We start from the raw sequence: 19525 nt of genomic DNA, 5'->3' as shown, positions 1-19525 counted from the left end.
AACATAAATGTGTTTTAAAGTAATAATAATAAATGAAAATGAAAGTATATATATATATATAAAAAAAAATGTGAATTGGAAGAAGCCCGATGACCTTGTTTTAGATTCCCATGGGATTTTAGAGAGAAGATAGAAAGCCGGATTTTGAGAAAGAAAAATAAGGGTCTAGTAACTATTTTTAAAAATAATTTTATATTCTTTGAGATTAAAAAAAATAATAATAGGATTGACAACCACATATAAAACGGTTTTTTATTCTTAAAAAATAAAAAATAAAGTATTTTCAAACAACACATTTTAATTGTTTTTACTTGTTTTTAAGTACTATTTAAAAAAATAATCATACAAATAAAAAAAATGATTAAAAATGAAGTACTATATATAAAATTTATTTTTAAAAATATAAAGAATATGTTACAAATATTTTAGGTTTTCAAATAGGTGTTTATTCCGTAAAACATCTTTGAAAAAAAATGTTCTCAAGGATACTTTTCAAAACCATTTTTAAAAATATTTCCCAAATAAAGCCTAAGGCTTTGGAAAATTTTCCAAAATCAATTTTATATTATTTTCAAGAATTAATAAAATTATATTTTAAAATTGAATTCTAGAAACTAATTTTCCATTCTTAATTTTAAGAAAACATCTTTGGTTAACTCGATAAAAATAGTTTTATAAAACAAATAAAAATAAAAAATTGTTTGGAAGTAGTTTTTTTTTTTTTTTTTTTAAATTTTATAAAATTGAGGGTTTTATTCTCATATTTAACATGATGTGGTAAATAAAAAATTTATAAATTTATAAAATTATATAATTAAAACATAAAAAAAATTCCATACATCATTTTTAAATAGTTTTATCTTTTAAAAAAAAATTTATAGTGTAAACATGTCTATTTACAATTAATTTTCAATATTCTTATTCACATATACAAATCATAAATTGACCAAAATTTCAATAGCATATGATATTTGAGAAAAAAATTTGAACATAAAAAATAACAACCCCACAAATATGATCCAGGATAAAAATTTTGCCCATTTTCAGTAAATTTTCCATGAAATATCAGGCTCTAGTACTCACTAAAAAATTAGAATGAAGACAAAATCAGCTATAGGAAAATTTCCAATTTTTCCCATATTATCCATTTTTTTCTCTCACAATTACCAATCTATTGGGATTTTCCTGATTTTTGGTTGATTTTATGATTTTTCGCCACGATCAAAGTTGGTTAAACTTAAAAATGAGAGGGTGTTGAGGATGATGCTCAAAGTAGAACTTGGTTCTAGGTTTAAAAAATGGACTAAAAAATTAAATATATTTTCAAGTTATATTTATTATTGTCAAGTTTTAATATTATTAATTTTTAATATGTTAATTTTTACTTAATATTGAATGCATCGATTTTTTTTTTTTTTTTTTTTTCAAATTTTCATACAAAATTTTTGTAAAATCTAATGGTCGATTTTTTCATAATTTCCAATATTTAAGTCTTAGGTACAATGCTTTCACATGGGGAATGATAAAAATCAAAGAAAATAAATGAAAGATAGAGAAAACACCTCCTTAATTAGTGGTCCATAAAAACACCTCATAGTTAAGACCCCAAACGGATTCATTTTTTATCTAACCAAATGTGAACTGAAAAGGACAATGCTGGGCTTCTTCCATCAACAATGTGGACTGAAAATATTCTACCTAACCAAATAATGTACAGAATGATGGGTTATTTCACATTAGAAAAATGATATATTATTTATTTTTTTAGGAATAAAAATGACGATTTCAAAAATAAAAATTATTTGGTTAAAACAGACAAACATTTATACATTCAAAAGAATAACCTCATCTTTTAAAAACATAAAATATAATCCTTAATATAAAAATTCATTTTAATAATTTTTTAATCATTTTCCTATTCCAATCACTTTTTAGATAAAAATGTCAAGATTTTATATTTATAATTTTTCGAGGATTATATTTTTCCTTTGGCACAAATATTTTACGGTGGTCCATTAAAAATTTCATGATACCCTTCGGTGACTCAATATCATGCTAATTGCGGACTAAAAATGAAATTTAGATTCTTCTTTTTACCATGAAATTACATTTATACAATTTATTATAATGCATACATAATTCTTGTTTGTTTTTGGTAAATTTAAATTTTGGGTTATCTATAATAGTGATCATTTTTTTTGTTTGAAAATTTTAATATTTTACAGTTGTTAAATTTATATGAAATAAACTGTTTATTTTTTTTTAATGGGAAACAAAAATTCAAGATATTGATTATCAATTTTTTTTTTCTTATATTTAAGTTAGATGAAATTTTATGAGTTTTGGCCGCATATGATATTACAAAAGATTTATATAACACTAGGTTTATTGAGATTATAAAATTGCTTTTGGAAACACTTTCCTCAAATTTCAAAATTCTAAATTCTCAAATCAATGCTTCTCAAAATTTATAATAGACTAAATATTTTTATTTCTTATTAAAATGATTTTTCCATCAAATATTTCATAACTATTATACATGCTATAAATGAATATTTTAGTTGTTATTTTTTCTATTTTTGTTTAAATATTTTTTTTCTTAAAAAAAGATGAAAACATAAATGTGTTTTATAGTAATAATAATAATAAATGAAGATGAAAGTATATATATAAAAAATGTGAATTGGAAGAAGCCCGAGGACCTTGTTTTAGATTTCTATGGGATTTTAGAGAGGAGATAGAAAAACTTAGAGCCGGATTTTTAGAAAGAAAAATAAGGGTCTAGTAACTATTTTTAAAAATAATTTTCTATTCTTTGAGATTTAAAAAAAAAAAATAATAGGATTGACAACCACATATAAAACAGTTTTCTATTATTAAAAATTAGAAAATAAAGTGTTTTCAAACAACACATTTTAATTAATTTTACTTGTTTTTAAGGATTATTTTAAAAAATAATCATACAAATATAAAAAATGATTAAAATCGAAGTACTATATATAAAATTTATTTTTAAAAATATAAAGAATATGTTAAAAATATTTTAGGTTTTCAAATAAATGTTTATTCTGTAAAACATCTTTGAAAAAAAATGTTCTCAAGGATACCTTTCAAAACCATTTTTAAAAATACTTTCCAAATAAAGCCTAAGGCTCCGGAAAAGTTTCCAAAATCAATTTTATATTATTTTCAAGAATTAATAAAATTATATTTCAAAATTGAATTCTAGAAATTAATTTTCCATTCTTAATTTTAAGAAAACATCTTTGGTTAACTCAATAAAATAGTTTTATAAAACAAATAAAAATAAAAAATTGTTTGGAAGTAGTTTTTTTTTTTTTTTTAATTTGATAAATTTGAGGGTTTTATTCTCATAATTAACATGGTGTGGTAAATAAACAATTTATAAATTTATAAAATTATATAATTAAAACATAAAAAAATTCCATACATCATTTTTAAATAGTTTTATCTTTTTTAAAAAAATTTATAGTGTAAATATGTCTATTTACAATTGATTTTCAATATTCTTATTCACATATACATATCATATATTGACCAAAATTTCAATAGCATATGATATTCGAGAAAAAATTTTGAACATAAAAAATAATAACCCCACAAGTATGACCCAGGATAAAAATTTTGCCCATTTTCAGTAAATTTTCCATGAAATATCAGGCCATAGTACTCACTAAAAAATTAAAATGGAGACAAAATCAGCTTGAGGAAATTTTCCAATTTTCCCCATATTATCCATTTTTTTCTCTCACAATTACCAATCTATTGGGATTTTCCTAATTTTTGGTTGATTTTCTGATTTTTCGCCACGATCAAAGTTGGTTAAACTTAAAAATGAGAGGGTGTTGAGGATGATGCTCAAAGTAGAACTTGGTTCTAGGTATAAAAAATGGACTAAAAAATTAAATATATTTTCAAGTTATATTTATTATTGTTAAGTTTTATTTATTATTTTATTATATATATATTATATTATATTATTTAATATAACAATTTTAATATTATTATTTTTTAATATTTCTTGGAATCTTTTTGAATAATTCTATGAGTTTTGAATGCATCAATTTTTTTTCTTCAAATTTTTATACAATATTTTTGTAAAATCTAATCTTTGATATTTTCATAATTTCCAATATTTAAGTTTTAGGAACAATGCTTTCACATAGGGAATGATAAAAATCAAAGAAAATAAATGAAAGATAGAGAAAGCACCTCCTTAATTAGTGGTCCATAAAAACACCTGATAGTTAAGCCACCATTGTTGACTTCTAATGGGAATGCTCCGGCAACCCATGAATCGAGGAAGTCTAAGGAATAGCCAAGCAAGGCAATTACTTGTCATAAGCTTATGTGTTTCCCAAGCACTCGCACACTTATATAACTCTAAAACAAAGAAATTGCTAAATCAGCCATTTTCAAGCTTAATTTATTATGCTAAGCAATGTTATACGATAGGAAGTAAGAGTGAATAAAGGAAGCAACACTAAGAGAGTTTAAAAGAATGGAGGCTTGTTTTACCCAAAAATTAAATGTGGTCATCATAGAAACTTTTTAGAATCCTTGATGGTTCCTTACAATTTTAGAAGTTTCTACATAGAAGTTATGTATAACTTACATATAAGAGTTTAAAGAATGCTCTAGCGTACTTCAAATCATTCCTACCCATTCATGGAGATGTGTCTAGGTCTCTCTAAAAACTTCTCTTATATAAGCTTAAGTGGGACAATTTGAACATGATGGAGTGACAATCTCTTCCACTTGTCTTTTTTTTTGTCCAAAAATTTTCGATGTGCTTTTGAAACTACCACAAAACCTTTGTAGGTTTGATCGAACTTCTCTATTGTATCAAAATATTTAATCATTTTACGTAACAACTCTGGTAAAAAAAAACTAGAGAAATAGTTATTACGACTTTTATAGTACTTCGGGTATGGTCTTCAAGGACTGGCTTATGGAAATTGTCAATACTAGAATAAATGAATTACTTTTGTTTAAATCTTAAAGTGAAAAACAATATGTGAATAATGTGAAACTAAGTAAAAGAAATTAAATTAATAACAAAATTAATATTGATTTTAAATTCAATTGATTCAAGTTTAGAGTTTTTCACAATCCAACCTATAGTATAGAAATTAGAGAAAACAAAGGTCTTTTAAGTAATATGATATTAGGGTTTTGGGATTCTTGGCCGCTTGCGATAAAGTTGAGTTCTATAACTCAAAATTGCATCTGAAACCTAATTTTTCTTTTTTAAAACAGATTCCTAAAACCATCAAATGAATTAGATTGATTACTAGTTTAAGATTTGACTTTTTAACCATTCCTACTCCTTATAACTTTGTTTAGGGGTAAATAACGATAGAGAAGACGATGATAACTAATGATCAAGAATTACCAAGAATCACTAGTATTGGGTAATAACTTACCATATCATTCCATAAACTAACTCACAAGAATATGATATAAAAAAATTGATAAATTTTCACCTAACCAATAATTAATTTCATTGTTATAATAATTTACCCATTGTCCCTATAGGTTTCCTAGCCCTTAGGTTTTCATACTTCAAGCCCCAAGTTGGCTTTTAGCCTCTCATGGGGGGTGATGTCACATTCACAATCCATAATAGGGTAAAAATCCATAATTTGAATAAAAAGAAACTAAAAACAATATATTTAATAAAAAAGAAAAAGAAAACAAACCAAAGTTTTCGTCATTTTCCACCTTCAATGTCAAACTCTCTAGAAAAAGATCCGAGATCTTTAAAACTTAGAATTAAGAGAGTTTATATAATATCATCAATTACCTAACATGTGACACACTCTCATTGGCCACTTATTACAAAATAATTTTCTAAAAATAATTAAAAAATAATAATAAAATGGTGATTTCTAGTCATGTGGGGTCCATTTAGGGCGGATGAAGTGCCCTAGATGCCATTCATGAGGTGGAGGAGGCGAAACATCAAAATGACAATGGGTGAATTTGAAATTGGTGTCATTTTGAAGTGGATTTCAAAATTCATAAGTTGGATTTCGAATTCATAAGTTGAATTTCGAAATCATTTCGAAATGACCATTCAACTTGGTGCAGTTTTTTTCAAATGGTCATAACTTCTTAATTTCAACTCTGATTTGCACACCGTTTAAAGCGTTGGACTCCTGGCTTCCCAATATTCGAAATGATATATAGTATGTATAAAATGGACTTCAGAAAGTACTCTAAATTTTTCCTCCAATTCAGAGTATATATTGTCATCAGATTTTTGAGATCTAAATTCCCATACAGCTGAATCTTGCTTCATGTATCATTTTCCATGTTTTCTTGCCTTCTTTCTTACTCCATAATGGTCATCTCTCATCTTCCAAACTTATGATATCCTCTTTTTACCTTTTCTTATGGTCCATGAGTCTTGACTCACTTATTTCCTCATTTAGCCTTTTCTTGATCTTTCAAAATCTAAAGTGATTCAACTTGCACCATTTTCTTCCCTTGAACCTGAGATAAGTCTCCAGAGTACAAATTAAACTCATGGCTAGAACACATTTTCTTCCCTTAGCATCGATTTAGGTCAAGTTGGGTGATTTGAATGTCTTTTGGTGCACAAATTATATCGAATATGTACCATTATAGCACATATTTTGGCTCCAATCAAGGTTCCCAACTACCCTCACTGTATGGTAATCACTTCCATTTAATTAGGTATCTCGTTGTAAAAGGTACCCTTTATCTCCTAATGACTCAATCAATTATGACATACTTCGTTTCCTTGTCATATAAAGTTATTATGATAACAAATGTACTTTTTGACATCTCATGACTTAGTGTGAACCTGCATTTTTTACGATGCGTTCCCACTTGATGATGCGACTTGATTTTTTTAAAAAAATTGGAGTTGTCACTTATTTTTTTAAAGGAAAACAAAATAAGAAAAAAAAACCCTAAATACGACTTTTAAAATAAAAAGATGGTCTGTGAAACCAAGTCTGGATCGAGGGTTAGGTTACCTATTGAGAAGGTACGATAATGAACCGTAGCACCCCTCTAAGCCACTAAAAATATGTTTCTACTAAATAAGGTGAGACAAGTGTGACAATTGATAAGGAAATCAATTGATGCCAAAGAATAATCTCATGATGGAAGCAAATCATGCATGAAGAATAAATAAACAAAGTGGGAGTGAGAGCGTACCTTAGCAACAAATAATAATGTGCTATTGGAGAAACAAGGTTAGCTTAAGCATAAAATAATCGCATGCATGTCACATAAAACAACAAAGATCAAGCAATATTCACTAAGTATAACAATTAATAATAAGAGGAAAAAACTCATATGTAGGGCCCCATCAAAGGCCCATTGATTTTGCATGAATTAATTCTCTAAAATTCCATTATTTTGGTATAGAATTGTATTCATGGCTTATTAAAAACCGAGAGAAACAAAAAAATATTAAAAATTAAGGAATTTGTGAAAGACACTTGTTGAAGAGAAAAATGACAGAAAGTTTATTAAAATTAGGAAATGATTTAAATTAGGAAAACTAAAAAAACATGCTTGTTGAAAGAAAAAAGACAGCAAATATTTTATTAAAAAAAAATTTTGTCTACCTAAAACTCTAAGGAATGATGAAAAGTTTTAGAGTTAAAATTATTTGAAAAAGAAAAGGGTTTTTTGAAAAATCAATTTTTGCAAGTGAGGACGAAGAATCAAAGAGGCGGGGACACGTGGCCTTTAAGGTAGTGCATGGAAGGTGGCCATGCATTCTCATGCACATGTGTGGGCTCGGGGTGCAAAGGTAAGTTGCATTGCTGGTGGTGAGTTGACCTTGTATTAAAGAATGCCAATATCCCTCCCAACTTCTAATTTCCACAAGGGCATCTTTCAATGATTTGACTTCGGTTTCAACTCTGCATGCTTTTTCTTGCCAAATTCTGTAGCATTTTTTTTGTTCATGGTTGAGAGCTCTCTCTCAAGATGGGATAGTTTTTCCAAACCCTGCTAATGATGAAGAAAAACGGCTAGATCCAAGTTCAACTTGTAGTTGGATGAAGAAGCTGGCAGGGAAAATGCACTATGATTGCTCACTGCTAGTACGTTTGTGAAGAATGTTGATGTGCTCAGAAATGCCAGGGGCACGATAGTTGGGATAGCACTTTATGCTCACTTATGTAATGAGGATGGGGTATTGGGTGCAGGTAGTGTTGGTGATTGTAGCTGTTATCTCTCTCTTAATTTCAAATGCTGAAATCAAATGTCTCGGGCTGCCCGCTCTGGAATTTCTATAGACGTACAAGCAATGTCAGGTCCTCAGTAGCCATCAATCAGGTTCCACACTAAACCCTGTTGCAATAGGGTGTGAAAAAACAAAAATGGAGCTTGAGATACCAGAATAGGGTGAGTATTCATGGACTGATTTGCAGGGACACCATCATATGCTGAGAACTTTGAAGTCAGTGCCTAGACTTGAGCTTTCCATCGTTCCAAGCCAGAAGCTGTGGAAATCCCATTTACTTTTCTTTGATCTGCATGGTTCAGGTCTTCAATTCCCGCATTCATTCTCTTATATGTATGACTTACTAGTACTGTAACGACCCGCATCCAACCATGTAGATATTGTCCGCTTTGGGCTCAAAGGGCCTTTACGGCTTTAAAACGCGTCTACTTGGTTAAGATGAACTTTTACATATATAGTGCCAGGAACATTCTCCCATATCCGATGTGGGACATCACAAACACCCCACAATGCAGACACAATGTCTTCGTTGTATCCCATGGGATTGCGGGGCCAAACAGACAAATATTAGGCCAAACAAACCCCCACACCGGGGTCGGAGATCGGCTCTGATACCATTTGTAACGACCCGCATCCAACCATGTAGATATTGTCCGCTTTGGGCCCAAAGGGGCCTTCACGGCTTTAAAACGCATCTACTTGGTTAAGAGGAGCTTTTACATATATAGCGCGAGGAACATTCTCCCATATCCGATGTGGGACATCACAAACACCCCCTAATGCAGACACAATGTCCTCGTTGTGTCTCATGGGATTACGAGGCCAAACAGACCAATACCAGGCCAAACAAACCCCCACACTGGGGTCGGGGATCGGCTCTGATACCATTTGTAACGACCTGCACCCAACCATGTAGATATTGTCCGCTTTGGGCCCCTTTACAAGTATGACTAAGGAAAATGAAAGGTTTATGTTGTTCGCCTGGGATGAGATCTGCTCTTTTGATAATCTAATGGATTCTCATGAAATGGGATGCCCCTTTCTTTTGTGGCCATGAGGATGAGAAACTATGAGAACCATACACCAATTCTTCTTTGGACCATTTACTTGGAATAGATTGTGGCAATCTGGGTGAAGTTGCTCTCTCACGTACTCATAGGTCTAGGAATAGATTCCATGAAAGGGTGTATCTCTAAGTATTAATCGATATTGAATCACCATGGCATCGCAAGTCTACCGAGGGAAACTGTTATGTTGGAAATGTCGGGGCCAATCTTTGAACAAAGGTACTCCAATTCTTCTAGTTGTTTTGCTAATCAAGGACTTGCTGTAAAATTAATGATATGTGTCAGACTGAGTGAAACTTCTGCTTGTGAAAATTTTGAAAGAACAAATAGCATCTGGTCAAAGACTTGACATCTCTTTGTGTTGAAGAACGACTGGGTTTCCAGTCTGCAAAATCCCCAGAACCTGTGCTTGATGATGCCATCAGCTTAGGAGAAGCATTCTATGCCTCCTTAAGTTCACATTCTTGTGTCTTGTAGCATCATGTTACGACTACAGTTGTAATTCCCAAATCTGGAAAGTTGGGTGATGACTTGAATGTTGTGAAGACTTAGCAACAAGCTGGAAGATTGGAAATGAATTGGCTACGTACACTAAGGTGGCCATGCCCATAAGGACTTCATGCATGTGGAAAGTGAAAGGAAATGAGCTAAAGTTGGGTTAGGTGGTGTGGTTGGGAAGTTTCACTGTCCAGAGAGAATAAGGTTGGGTTCTCCAGTTGTGACGAGTTCAAAATCGGGTTCTCTTTCAATATCTGATCAGATTGGATATGGCATGGGAATAATTTTCTTTTTTTAACTGTGTTATTCCCATCATCATCATCATCATCAAGAGAAACAACATCATGTCTTGCGTAGAAGCAAACCTTCTTCATGTCTTCCTTGGCTTGATAAACCTCCAGTTCACCAAATAGATAATAGGACAATGTCTCCCGAAGACCATACCTTGCAGTAGTCCTTGTAAATAAATGATGGCACCTTAGGTCAACCATGTTAATTGCATACCCCATGAATATCTGTAAGAAACACAATATATTCAGGCTTTAATTATGCTGCAAAAGGATGAATGATTACATCTCCATCCAATATGGTGCAGTCCAGAACTTCATCTAGCATCGCATTTTTATGCAGAACAAGTACAAAACCTGAATCAATAACCTTTTCCATCATGAACACATCAGCTGAGATTACATTTCTTTCATGAGTCAACCATCGGTGTAAAAAGGAGGGCATCCAAATAGATGGAATACCCTCTCTAGTCGATGCTCTGACAATTTCCAGATTGAGTGTTGTAACAACAATGCATGTGGCACCAAACCTATCTCTTCCAAAGTTATTCCAAACTTCATTATTTCCCTCACGAGACCTCTTTGACACTTTCACTGAATTTATCACTTCTTGAGCAGCCCATTTTAAAAGTTCCATGTTGATCAAACCAAGAAAGTGTTATTCGGGGACTAACCTGAGAATGCTCAGCTCCATACATCAAGAAAAACTGAGGCATCGACAATACTAATTTCCCCACATAAGTCCAACCAAGATACCTTATCACAATTGTGAATGCCAATCTTGAACAATACTCAATGGAGCCACCAGAAAGCCATAAAGACGGGAAAGAAGTGAAAAGAGTTTGGTATTCAACAATGGGTTGCTGGTCTAGTGGAACATGACACTCTGTTTTTGGAGGGGTGTTGCTTCCACATGATCAAATGCCACCACGTGCTCACCACTAGCAGAAACCAATTACCTCTTGCAACACCCCCATACCCAATGGATTTAAAATTCTGACCTTACAGTCTCCATCAACAGAGAAAAAAAAATACAAACAAAAATAGAGTATAACCCCAGAAGAGCAAACAAGCAAACAAATCATTGAACTAGATCATGTTTCATGTGTTAATCAATGATCCAGAACAGGTGGAAGAAACGGGAAGTAGCAACATGATTAATAAAATATTGAGCTCAAAAACAAATCTATACAACGATTATTTATCAGAAAAGCCCAAGAAACCAAGAAACAACCAAAACAGAGCAAGCATGAAAGTAAACTCAGATTCAACACAGCTCAATGCACAACAAAATAAACTAACGATGCTTAGGTAACAAGAAAAGATGATAAAAACTAGTGATAATGAGGAAGAATGAATAAGAAATGCACATAGAAACAATACCTGACGTGCTCATCTAATCCTCTGAAGATCGGTAAGCTCTCCTCCTCCTTCTTGTTACTCTCAGGTCACCTACTATAGCTCCATTCTCTGTTTCCCCTCACTCTAAAACCCAGAATATCCCTCTGTATATCCCTTTCTAGCTCTTTCTGTCAGTTTCATTTTTCTCAAACTGTGTGTTTTCCCTCATTCACCTGGCTAAGAACCCAGAAAAATCAATAGGTTCACCTTCTCTGCTCACAGCTCTCTCTTTTTCTCACCATCCAAAAAAATGAGAATCCTTCATTTTGCTCCTCTATGCTCCCATCTCTTTTGTTCATTTCTTTTCTTGCTTCTGCAAGCCTCTCCCAACGGTCTTGGCTATCACTTACTACGTGTCTGTCTCTAATTGCCTCTTAAAAAAACCACCACCTCCACTAACAGACAAGTTGCCACTTTCTAATAACCTCTCTAAAAATGACACGTGCTCCTCTAAAACTTCACCATTTGGCAAAAAATAAGTAAGTGCAATAGCAATCCCCAACATGGGGGCCTACACTTAGATCATCCTTATCTTTGTGATACTGTCTCAAGCCACTTGTATGAAATATATAATAGATCTTTTAATCTTAGAGGTAGCTCATCTTGAAAGGACACCTTATCTCGTAAGTATAGGGAAAATGTCATTATATCTCCTAACAAAGTCGTAGTGCATTACCCTTAAACACTTAATTGGTTGAGGAGGTATTAACTTGATCAGCATTAAGTCTCCCACTTGATATTCATGTGTTGTCTTTTTTGTCATTCCACTAAGCAGACTATGTCAACTTGTTTTTGCCACCTCTTTATGAATTTAAAAGTCAATGACTCTTTCTTGTATAGTTTGTTATCAGGGTGAGTCAATGGTAAAACAAATTAACATTGTAAGTATTGTGACATCAATATTATTGTTAAACTCCTAATTTTGTTTAGATCAGCATGATGTGGGTCCACTTTTACACATTCATTGATATTAATTTTAGTATTGTACTTCAACACTATTCCATAATAGTCTCCCTATGATAATTTTATTTTAATTCCATTTTGAATTTTTGGTTTTAATCTTGACCCAATTTTGCTTATTGACACACAAGTGAGTCATAAGTTTCAAATTTTTTTAAAAAAATCTAAAATTATAATTTTTTGAATTTTGAATTTTCAATTTTAAGCCAACAATTCTTTGTTTTTTTCTCTCAAATTTAAAATCTAAAATTTAAAATTTCTATTTTTAATTAATTTTCTAACTTTTAAGTTATGAGCTTTTATCTATAAAGTATATACAACAAGAAGTAAGGGGTTCTTTGTCACACTTGGTTTGATGTGTGCACATTGGGAATGAAAAAAGAAATGAATGATAGAAGATATGAGAAGAAAAAACATCATAGGAGAGTGCCAACGTCATTTAATTATCATAGTTGTTAGAGGTATCCATCATTTAAAAAAAAAAAAAAAACACATCATTAGTGGGAAAATGAAGAAGAGTTGAGAAAAAAAACGTCACATGAAGGTGTTGACATCATTTAATTCTCATAGCAACTATAGCGGTCCACCACTTTGAAGAAAATTCCTTATTAGTGGGGACTTGCTACTTTGATAAAAGTAAAACCACCTCATAGTTAAGCCACCATTTTTTTACCTTTAAATATGGACTGCTTAGGCAACTCTTGAACTGAGAAATCCTAAAGGAGAGTCATGCAAGACGACATGTTACTTAGGTATTTACTAAGAACATGTGTAACACTTAGACAACTCAAATACACTTAAAGTTACTAAATTTGTCTTTTTCAAACTTAATTTGTTATATTAAGTAATGTTACACAATATGGAAGTTAAAGTGAATGAAAGTAGCAATTCTTGGAAAGTTTAAAAGAGTTAAAGTTTGCATTACGTAAGGATGCTATACAAGGCATGGAAGTGTTTATTGTTTTGGTCAAATGTGGCCATGATCTATTCATAGGCAACAAGTGAACTCTTAATAACCCTTAATGGTTCCTTAAGATTTTAGAAATTTATACATATAAGTTATGTACAACTTACATATAAGAGTTTATAAGAACATTCTAGAATATATTACATAACTCCAATCATCGTTTTCCATTTATGGATAGGTATAGGTGCTTTTTGGAAGCTTCTTGCCTTTATTTAAGCTTAAGTGTGATGGTTTGGGTATGGTGTAACACTCATCCACCTCCTAATAATGCTATAGATATCTTTGTTACTTCTTCTATTTGAAAATTTTCAATCTACCCCTGAAGTTACCACAAAGCCTTTATAGGCTCCTAACTAGACTCACATTCTAGTAATTCCTTCCATTTGATTAGGTACCTCATATTAGGAGGTATCCCTCATCTCTTGATGACTTGATTAGCTATGGCATACTCTGCTTTCTCATCATATGTGCCTAACAAAAGCATAATAGAGATTAGTCAATTGAAACCACAATCAAGATCCTTCATCTCATATTGTAGTTGTGCCTATAAGATTTTATGGATAAAATTGTACTTGATATATATATATATATATTGGTATTATAAAAATTTCCCAAAGAAATAATATTAAGAGAGTATTGAAAAGCTTCAACACAAATATTGTGAAGAGCAATTAAGACACTAATAGAGTCCAATTTAAACTTTCTTCTAATTTGTCACCAAAAATATTTTAGCAAAAATGTAAGATACAATTAATGTACCATATGTTAATGACATAAGAAGTATTATGTATATTATGATTTACACTGTTGGGATTGAGTCTCTAAAAGCAAGATATGATGTAACAAAATTAAATTTCACTATTCCCTAACTATCCCTTTTATGCATTGATATTGATTTGATTATTTAGTCCATATCACTTACATTGTACATGACTTTGGTGCATTAGGAGTTGCACAGAGAATACAAGTCATTTCTTGCAAGATGATAAGTTGTTCACATTCGATTCATGGATTTGAGCAATCTACTATAGATCATAGTGTACTACCTCGTAATTGGAGGGATAACTTGTCTTAGTCATTGGGATGAAGTTCCCATGGTAAATGCTGGTTACACATTGGACATGACCTATGGTGAATCATGACGTAAGACTCTCAGATAGTCATGATTCATCAAGTTACTATATTGCATAAACTCTTAACTTTGAGAGGATATTAAGCATGTGCTAAAATCAATAGGAGGTTTTGACTTATGAGTGAGACCCTAAGGTGGTTATATATCCCTAGGGGTTAAATCACTGTTGATGGAGGCTTGTTGCAACATGTATTCTCAATAGAGACACTATGATATTTCATGGGATTGAGACAGTATGTCCCCTTAGGTGATCCAAAGGACATGTGATAATGAAATCTATAGTTGCAATAATTCTTTTAGTGAAATTTGACATATACTCCTTGAAGTTAGAGTATGTCAATTGATCATATAATAAGATGATTTGTAACTTAAGAATTGTAAAGATAATCTTGATAGATTGATAATACTACTCTGTTAAATTATAGACACTAGTTCATGAGAAGTCTACATGCAATAAATAGTAGGTCATGAACCCAAACTTTGCTCATTGTAATTTCATAGGATATTAGAGTAAGTTGACTCTCTTTAGTGGAGTATTGAGTCAATTTCAAAATTGGATTTTGAAGGAGCTAGTATTTTTTTATGGGTCTCAATGATTCCCGTTCAAGCTCTTGTTTTATGGTGGCGCGCTTAAAAGGTATTTTGGGTATGTAGTTCATAAATATGCATAAGGACATTTTGGTAAAAACATAAAGTTGTGCAAAATCTTATTAATTAACTTTTTGGAATAGGTTAATCAATTAATTGAAGCTCATTAGGGCTAATTAATTAATTAGGACCCAAGTTAGTTAGATTAGGTGACCCAAGCTCAATTTGGTCTCAAATCATTTAAACTTATAAGGAAACCTATATAAACATTTTTTAGGGGTTAGGGTTTCATTCTTCATACTCAGATTTTGAGATTCCAAAGTTACAAACCCTAACCACTCTCATGGGAGAGAAAAAAACCCACTTTTCTCTCGTGTTAAGTTCCATGGAAGGAGAGATTGGGTATAAGGCTTTTGGGTAGACAAGTTCTATGATGCCCACAACATCTTCATCAGCTTGAATTTGATTTGGGGACATCTAAATATCAGGTATGAGTATTATCTAGATCTATAGTTAATAATATTTTTATTACTATTTTGTTATGTTACGATAGATTTAGAGAAACTTAGGAATAGTTGCATGCGCCCTATAAGATCTAGGGCCAGGGAACGAAGTAATTCAGAGTTCCTAACAACTAGTATCAAAGCCTTAGGTTAGGATTTTACATGCTAGATCTGTTCTAGGTATGCTCACATTTTTTTTGTAGGATTGGTTGTTCATCCCATAGCCTAAAAGAATTAATTTGTGAATGTCTTTGATTTATTATATATTAATTTTGGTAATAATTGTTGGTTTATATGCTTTAATTTTTAGTTTGGGTTGTAAGCTCCGTGATTAGGAGCATAGAATTTCTTTTTAGATGTAAAAGTTTTTCTTTTTGGCTAGATTGATTGTAAACTTCATTTTGAGGAGAATAAGACTTTTGATTATGTAAAAGTTCAGTTTTTAATCAATCTTGTTACACAGAGAACATGAAAGCATTCTAACCAATCACAGTGGATCCATGGACATTCATTAACCAGAAAAAAGTGAGCTTTCGAAGTAGCCTTGGGTGTGCAACAAAGGGATGCAACACTTGAGCTCTCATATTAGTGCTCAAGCAATGGTGTCAAGTGCTCTTGAGCGGCTCGAGCAATCGAATGCTCCTTCCAATGTCCCAAAGCTACATTCAACAATCTTTTAGAATTTTGGACGCTTGAGCGCAAATGGCTTGAGCAATTGAATGCTCTTTCCAGTGACCCAAAGCTACATTCAACAATCTTTTAGAATTTTGGATGCTCGAGCGCAAATGACAACAAATCGACGCTTTTGAGGGAATTATAAGGTTTATTTTTTATTTTCTAATCCTATTTTTGGTTACAAGAGTACTTAGTGATAATGGTGATTTGGATTTTATCCAAATTTATTTCCAATTATGCAATAGGATCCCAAAAAGACATGCAAAAATATTTGTTTAATTATCTCCTTGTTTGTTTTATACTTTTTATTAATAGCTTTTGTGGCTCTAGATATTTTGGCATTCTTAATTGGAAACAATTTTTCATGAATTTTTTAAAATTGGAAAACTTATTTAAATTAGAATGTGCATGTTAGGAAATTCTATTATAAGAAAAGATGTTTGGAAAGGATTAAAAACTTTCTTTCCTTTTTAAAATTAATTATTAAAATTTTTAATTAAAATTAAAATCTTTGAGATCTCTAAAAATAAATTTTTTCTTTTAAAGAACAACTCTTGATTTTTCAAAATTTTCTTTTTTGCATAAAATTTTAATTTAAAGAAAATAAGTTAATTTTATAAATTCATGATAGATACATAAGAAAGGTATCAAAATATTTATGAAAGTTTTAGTAATTTAATGAAAATATAAAATATTTTGAAAATACTTTCCAAAATTGATTGTTTAATTCTTTTTAAGCTTGTAGGATTATTCCTTTTTTATTTAGAGAAAAATATAATTTTGTCAAGGAATTTAGAGAGTCAAACATTTCAATTCTTAAAAACTTATTTGAAAATTTCATAAAAAAAAACTCTATATTTCTTGAAAAATTCAATTTTAAGATAAGAGTGGGCCTTGACTGTCATTTGTTGGCACCAAGAAGTAAAGTTGGGCCAAGTCTACCTTTCTTGTATATTGAAGCCCATTATACTTCAAACATGAGAAGCCCATAGTTGTTCAAACCATGTTTGAGCTTCATTTGAGAAGTTGCTAGGCCTTGAGAAAACAAATTCACTAAATTTTAGGATCACTAGATAGTTGAAAACATTTTATTTCATTTGGTAAAATTTAATCCTTGGAATGGTGAAAGCTCATAAAAATGTTTTTTTTTTTGCTTTTTTGTTTTGTTTTTTAAAGACAAATCATACAAATCACAGGCTGAATATTTTTGAATTTTTTTTAAAAATATTTTCTCATGCTTTTCTTTTGGATAACTTTTGATTTTTTGTTTTTTTAGCTAAAAAAAATGAAATAGAATCAAAGTCATGATTTTCTTAAGAGTAATGTTAGTATTATAAAAGTAATTTTAATTCATAGCACTTTCATTGATAACACTTTTAAGTAGGATAACTAAATTCTAAGGTATAATAAAAAAAAAAGGTGTTTTCATAGTAATTTAAGTAATGAATTATCTATGAAAAGTGAATTTTTTTTAAATCACTTATTAATTTTTTAAAATCACTTATTAAATGATAATTTAAGATTCATTTGAGGAAATTTTTTAGAATTTTTCATATAATTTTTTAAAATTTGTCAAACACCTAATTTAAGAAAATGTTCTCCAATATCAATAAATATTTCTAATTTTTAAAAGATCACTCGTAAAGCAGCTTTTAATAAACTTAAAAGCACTTCTTTAATCTTCTTAGGGAAGTGCTTTAAGGTTTTCCAATAGAACTAATCAAATTATTGTATTATATATATATATATATATATATATATATATATATATTTTTTTTTTTTTCCTATTATTTTAGTACAATAGGAATTCAATATATTTTGGTAAGTTAAGTCTTGATTAAGGGAATTACAAAAGACATAAATAGGTAGTCGAGGCAAGTTATCCTTTTTTTTTTTCATTTTATCTAAAATTTAATAACATTGCTTAATTTTAAAGATTTCTAACAAGAAGTAAAAGAAATTCAATCCCATATAAGAACACTAGATATTATATGAAAAAACCACCCACAAAAACTTTGCAGAAACTCTACAAATGTAAAAAAATCATAGGTCCCAAAAACTTCGTAAAAAAACGTGTCAAATGACCGCAAACAAATCCATTAAATTTGAAAATGATTATACACAGAATTACCTAATTTAGATGCTTTTGCTTTTTATAGTTTTATACAGGTTAATCTCTACACAAACTTTCACTTCCTTAATGCAATACTTTTTACTCCTGGGGTGATATTTCAATTTTGAATTGAGGTTAATGGATCAAACACTTTTTTTTTTCCTTTTTTTTTTTCTATTGAAAAATATTTTCAAAATCGTTCTTGAAAGATTGATTGATTAAGAGTAGGGGCTATGAAGATAACTATGTTCTTAACTTAAATTTATATTAAAAAAAACTTTTAAAAATACAAAAAGGACAATTAAAAGAACTCAGAACATAGGATTGACTTTTAAAAATTCTAAAAAGGGCTTGCTTGTGAATGTTGAGGGAGACGACATTTGAACATCCTTTGAGAATTTTGAACGCTACTTTCCAATTTTGCATATAAACCCTTGTTTTTCGTGTTTACTCCAAAATTGTCATCTAACTAACGTGTCATAATCATTTCTTAAGCTCTAATTATATGAAATGCATATATACCTCAAAATTTAACCAATTCTAAATTAGTTTGAAATTAATTATAAATAATAAAATTCTTGAAGGTAATTCAATGCAAATAATAATAATAATAATAAAATAAATTTATCAATTTCTACCAATGCATACGTTTACATTTCTCTTTCAAGCTTACACATGAATATAATAAATAAATAAATAAACTATAGCAGAGGGATGCTATGTTAATCCACCAATGAGATACAAAAATTTGAATAATTAGATAATGATGGACATAAATCATATGACTTTGGTTGGATCCATATTTATTTTTTTTCTTTCTCCACGGGAATAATAATTTTGGACACCCACAAATCGTAACTTAATTAAATGTATAATGACATAGACGCATTGAATTTGCATACTTTCATTATGAAAACATAGTCTAAAACAACGACTGTGAGACCTAATAATCCATTCTAAGGCTTGTTGGACAGAGACATATAACCAAAGTTGAACATTAGCATGATTTCTCAAATTATTGTGATGTGGAATAATATGTGAACATATTTTTGAGTGGAAAAATAGCCACGTGGACAAATG

This window comes from Vitis riparia, chromosome 14 (assembly GCF_004353265.1).
Source record: "Vitis riparia cultivar Riparia Gloire de Montpellier isolate 1030 chromosome 14, EGFV_Vit.rip_1.0, whole genome shotgun sequence".
NCBI classification, from domain to species: Eukaryota; Viridiplantae; Streptophyta; class Magnoliopsida; order Vitales; family Vitaceae; genus Vitis; species Vitis riparia.
The sequence above is the reverse complement of the archived record's forward strand: the minus strand, read 5'-3'. Positions refer to the sequence as shown.